Source organism: Mangifera indica, unplaced genomic scaffold (genome assembly GCF_011075055.1).
Source record: "Mangifera indica cultivar Alphonso unplaced genomic scaffold, CATAS_Mindica_2.1 Un_0005, whole genome shotgun sequence".
NCBI lineage: Eukaryota > Viridiplantae > Streptophyta > Magnoliopsida > Sapindales > Anacardiaceae > Mangifera > Mangifera indica.
The window spans coordinates 284211-290649 of NW_025401097.1; positions in this window are offsets into that span (position 1 = coordinate 284211).

Consider the following 6439-nt stretch of genomic DNA (forward strand, 5'->3'; position numbering starts at 1 on the left):
CATTTCCCCAAATGATTATGTTATTAAAATGATTAACAAGACTGAGGAGTTACAAATTATGGGCACATAATGTTTGGGCGAATTTGATTCTCCATTCACTCCCTTCAACTTTTAAGCCGTTTATTACAAATTATAATCTCAATAGGATTGAGCGCACTATTCTTAAGCTTCTCAATGATATTTAAGAATTTTACAATAATGAGAAGAAAGGGCAAACACTAGCTAAGTTGCTAGCTACCTTTGCCATAAGAGGCAAAAAGAGGCAAACTCGAAAGCCTTGGAGGAGAGGTTCACAGATGGGATCTGGTGGACCAAAAGCACAAAGAAAAGGTTTTAAGAAAACCACTACCAAGCCTTCTAGGATGAAGGGTTTTGGTATTCGGCTATCATGTTCTCAGCCTCTACGACCATCTGTTTCACTAAAAGAAAAGAAACAAAAGAAGAGTAATTGCTTTTATTGCAACCAAGAGGGGCATTGAAAGAGAAACTACCCTTTATACCTTGATGATTTGAGAAAAAGTAAAACAGGTACATATCAGTGTTATGTAATTAAATTTGAATTAAATATTAATTCAGATATTGATTCTTGGATATTAGATTATCCTGCAACTTCATATGTTTGTGCTTATTTACAATATCTGCAGAATAATTCTGCTTTGAGACGTGATGAGATCACACTGAGACTAGCCGATAGGACACGAGTTTTCGTAGAAGCTATAGGTGTATGTAGTGTACAATTACCTATTGGGCATGTAATAACTTTGTATAAAACTTTGTATTTTGCTAATACCACTAGAAATATTATCTGTATTCTAGTTTTATGTAAAAATGGTTATCAGTTTACATTTAATGGAAATGAATGTCTAATTTATTTTGGAAATAGATGAATAGGAAATGCTATCAATACAAATGGTTTGTATGTGGTAGAACTTGATTTACATAACGTCATGTCTTCCATATCGTCAAAAAAAACAAGAGAACACATAAATCCAATAGTTCTATGACATCACAGATTTGGTCATATTGGAGAGGATTGGATTCAACAATTAGGAGAAAATGTACTTTTAGGTTTATTGGGTTCAGAACCCTATCCTACTTGTGAATCTTGTCTTCAAAGAAAACTGATTAAGCTTATGTTTAAGAATAAAGGGAGTGAGCCAAAAATATATTAGAATTGATGCACACTAATGTGTGTGGCCTTTTTAATGAAATAACCTGAGGAGGTTTTTGTACTTCATTACCTTTATTGATGATTATTCTCGATACGGGTATTTGTATTTGATGAAATACAAATCTGAAGCTTTTGAAAAGTTCAGTGAGTTCCAAAAGGAAGTAGAAAACCAAACTGGAAAAAATATTAAAACTTTGTGTTCAGATTGTAGAGGTGAATACTTGAGTACAAGATTCCAAGAGTTCTTAAGAGACAAAAGAATACTATCTCAGTTGACTCTGTCATTCACACCACAACATAATGGTGTGTTTGAATGAAAAAATCGTACTTTGTTAGATATGGTACGATCTATGATGAGTTTTATTGACTTGCTAGTTTATTTATGGGGATATACTCTTCAAACAACTCTACATATGCTGAATAAAACACCATCAAAGTCTATTAAAAAAACACCTTATGAATTATGGTATGAGAGACTTCCAAGTGTAAACTACTTGAAAATCTGGGGATGTCTAGTATTTGTCAAAGTGGTTAGAACTAATAAATTGAAGTCTCGAGAAGAAAAGGGTCGATTCATCGGGTATCCAAAAGAAAGTTTAGGATATTATTTCTACTTTCACTCTGATCAAAGGATTATGGTTAGTAGAAATGCATATTTCTCAAGAAAAAATTCTTGGAGGAAAATGGTGCAGGAAGGAAAATTGTGCTCGAAGAAGGGTTTAGAGAGCCAGTAACCGAGCCTCTTCAGGTAAATCCTCCTAGTATACAATCACCTATATCGACTACAATGGCTCAAGTAAAAAAGTCTGCTAGAGTGTCTCGACCTTCTGAGAGATATAAATTTCTAACATATGAGAATTTTGAATCGCTTTTAATGGGAGAAACTGAGCATCTAGACGATAAAAAAACTTATCAAGAAGCAATATTGGATATTGACTCTAGAAGATGGTTAGAGGTAATGAATTTAGAAATTGAATCTATGAATGTCAATCAAGTCTGGAAATTTGTTGATCTATCTGATGGAATAGTTTCAATCGAATGTAAATGGATCTTTAAGAGGAAAATTGACAAGGATAGAAAAGTTGAAATTTATAAAGCTCGATTGGTAGCTAAAGGTTATACTAAAAAACAATGGTTGGATTATGAGAAGACTTTTTCATCAGTCACGATGCTTAAATCCATTAGAATCCTATTAGCCATTGCAACCAATTGGTTTTGTATCTGCTACCAAGAGGCATAAAGTGTGCAAATTACATCGATCTATATATGGATTGAAATAAGCTTCAAGAAGCTGGAATATCCGGTTTGATGAAACGATCCAAGTATTTGGTTTCATTAAAAATCTAGACGAGTCTTGTGTCTATAAATTGGATAGGGATATAATTATCATTTTCTTAGTCTTATATGTAGATAACATATTATTAATTAGAAACAATATTGGCACTATGACTGAGGTTAAACTATGGTTAGCAAAATCTTCTCTATGAAGGATCTAGGAAAAACAACCTATATTCTAAGTATTCGTATATATAAAGATAGAGCGAAAGGATTAATAGGTTTTCTCAAAAGTTGTACATAGAGAAAGTGTTGAAACGTTTTCATATGCAAGACTCTAAGAGAGGTCTTCTACCGTTTCCTCATAAAACACATCTATCAAAAGATATATGTCCAAAGACTAATGAGGAGCGACAACGAATGTGTGAGGTGTCATATGCTTCGACATTAGGTAGTCTCATGTATGCCATGTTATGTACACAACCAGACATTGCTTTTGTAGTTAGTGCAGTAAGCAAATATCAGTCAAATCCTAGAGAAAAACATTAGACAATAGTAAAAACTATCCTAAAATATTTAAAGAGGACTAAAGAGTTGATACTGGGTTATAGGGGTTCAGAGTTAACACTCAAAGGATACTCAAATTTTGATTTTCAGTCAGATGTAGATGATAGAAAGTCTACGTGTGCATTTGTTTTTGTCTGTAATAGAGGTGTAGTCAGTTGGAATAGTACCAAACAATCGACTACTATAGACTCTACTACAAAAGCCGAGTATCTTGCTGTTTCAGAAGCTACGAAAGAGGTCATTTGGATGTATAAATTTGCCATAGAGTTGGGAGTGGTTCCTCAGATGAGTCAACCAACAATTATATTCTGTGATAATACCGGTGCCATTGCACAGGCAAAGGAACCAAAAGCGCATCAAAGGTCAAAACATGTTCAACGAAAATATCACATCTTGAGAGAATTCGTTAGAGCTAGAGATATTACCATTCAGAAGATTACTTCAATGAACAATCTTGCAGACCCACTAACTAAAGCACTACCACAAAGATTGTTGGACCAACATCTACAGAGGATAGGCATTAGGTACTACAGCGATTAGCTTTAGTGCAAGTGGGAGTTCTTGTTAGAATATGCCCTAAAAACCAATCGCTTTGTTGGTTTCAAGGCTTGTATATCTTGCATATACATTATTAATTAAAAAAAAAAAAAGAGTTATATTATACTTCACATGTTTTCTGTGTCACTTTTATATCTATGTTGTAGTTATATATTATATCCATATTAACTATATGCATATGTCATGTGAAAGGTCTCAATGAGTTTTAATAAACATCATCAAATCGTTCCCTACATAGACAATCTATTTGGGCAATAGTATTGCATAGTGGGTGTGTGCTATATCACCATAGTATATCGGTGGATGATATTAAACATGGTAGATATATACATAGGTAAACAATAGAACTGTTTGATGGTTAGAGAACTGATCAAAGTTTTTATATTATATTGTTTATTAAACATGACTGTTGAACGATGATCACATGAGCATTAATATGTAGTCAATGACACATCGTAAATCATACTAGTGTATAAATCCTTTGACTTGAGATATCACAGTTATGTTTCATTACAGAACGTATAGTTCATATGGTATATGTTGAGGACTCAAATAAAGAAGCCAATTGGTTTTGTGTAACATGGGTTTCAATCTTCACACTTGTAAGCCCAATTTATATTTCCGACAGTATATATCATGAGGCTAATCATATCTTGTTCAGAAGCCACTTTCATCATATGTTGCTTGAGTGAGAGGACAAGTGATGATCATATAAGGATCTGTTAGCTTGACTGTTCCCGAGTTCCTATACGAAAATCAAGAAACATGAAAATTTAAGATATTGGTCAGTATAGATAAAAGTCCACATGAAAAGAGTTTCGATATGACACGTTCTGAGGTATGACTTGATATTCGAAAAGATTAAATATTGGATTTTGACATTTCATGAATCCAAATTTAATCGGGATGTAATGAGAAAGGGATTAGACTACATAGTAAGTATGAGTAAGAAATGTTCACTTGGTATTATGTGAAATTTGTACTTCATTATGATATAAGGGTTATAGGACATTGCTAGATGACACCACATGATCAGTGGGAGCTTCGTTTTGTAGCGAAAAATGAAGTATATCGGTTAACGACAGTTTTGGGTTATACAGTGATATATTGAAACGTATCATTCGATATGAAGCCCATGACTATGTCACTATAAACCTTTACGGTCACACCCATATTTCAAGGAAGAAATTGCTATTATGAAGCTAAAAATATTTATCCATGGTTGGCTAGCACTTTTCGCAGATAAAAATGATGCTTTTCGAATAAGATTCGAAAAAGGGGTGATTATCATTTTGCACTTTTTAAATTGTTTAGAAAGTTGAATGAATAATTTTGGGCACAAATTATTCAACATGTGTCAAATTATAATTTACTTTTAATTATCAACAAATGGGAAATAAACACATGATTTAACTTGATAAATATCAAGTTTAAGTTTAATAAATGAGAGAAAAAAGAAGAATATATAGGGATTTTTCTTCTTCTTCTTCTTTTTGCAAGGAAAGGCTTCCATTTTTCTTCCTTGAAGGGTGCAAGTCAAGAGATCACTTATTTTAGTGATTCAAACTTTCTAACTTCAAATCAAATTACAAGGTACAAGGTAGTTTACATGTTTCTATGCTTTATTTCTTGAAACAATATGTAAATTTTATATTACCATTTTTACATAAGATGTGAACATGATCTTAAAATTTTGATTTTCTTGCCAAAATCCTACATCATCTTCATGTCTACTACTCAATGCATAAGGTTTTATAGTGTTCCAATCCACCGCAAAACTTTTATTTTCTGTAGGAACACATTTAAATTCTAAACCATTAGAACCCATAATTCTACACACTTCATTTTCAAATTCTAGTACAAAGCCTTTTTGCATTAATTGACCAACACTCAACAAATTTTGTTCTAAGCTAGGTACCAAAAGTACATCATAAATTAATTTGATATCAGAATTTGTTTGTAAGGCCATAGTGTCGTTTCCTATGATAAACACTTTTTCTCTATTTCCCATTCGAACCACTCACTTTGACTATTCTATTTGAGTGAACAACTTTGCATTACTTGTCATGTGTTGAGTGCACCTATTATCAATAATTCAAGAGTGGTTTTGTTCTTAGTCATTCAACATCATAAACAAATATTCTTCATTCTCCTCTTTTTTTGTTACATGCAAATTTTGATTTTGTTGGACCAATGGTGCTGGCTTTTGTTGCCTCTCTTTTTGGTAGCAATTGTAAGAGAGAAAATCTTCCCCCAAAATTCTTATCTCATTCACCAATTTCATAATCCTATTTAAGTATTATGAAACACTTTTTATGTCATTCATTATAGTGTTCTCAAGTTCTTTTCAATGTGATGATCTTTATGGTTTAAATCTTCTCTAAACCATGATATTCTTGCTGCAACTTCTCCTATAATTGCTTGGTAGTAGTGTAGTACATAATCTTGATGAAAATATTGTCAGCATTCGCTGAATGCAAGAAAGATTGAACCTTGCTCTTTTTCTTGGTTTTTGCCTTATTTTTAAGTCATCGTAGGATCCTCAAACATGGTTGGAAAATTGCCATTTGTTTCAACAACATCCCATAAATTAGGCGTTTATAAAAACTTTTCATTTTCACTACTCATATGTGGTAGTGAACTCTATTAAAAACTAGTTCTACAAGTAAAGAAGAATTTGATGAAGAAGCAATTTTTATTCAGCTTTTATTTTGTATATGTCACAAGTGCTTCTCCCTCAAAGTAACTCACACTCTCTTAAGCAATTTTCATACACAGATCCCTCGAGAACACTTAATGCTCTAATACCAATTGTAAGGCTTGAAGGCAAAAATAATAATAATAATAATTTTTCAGACTTAATAATAA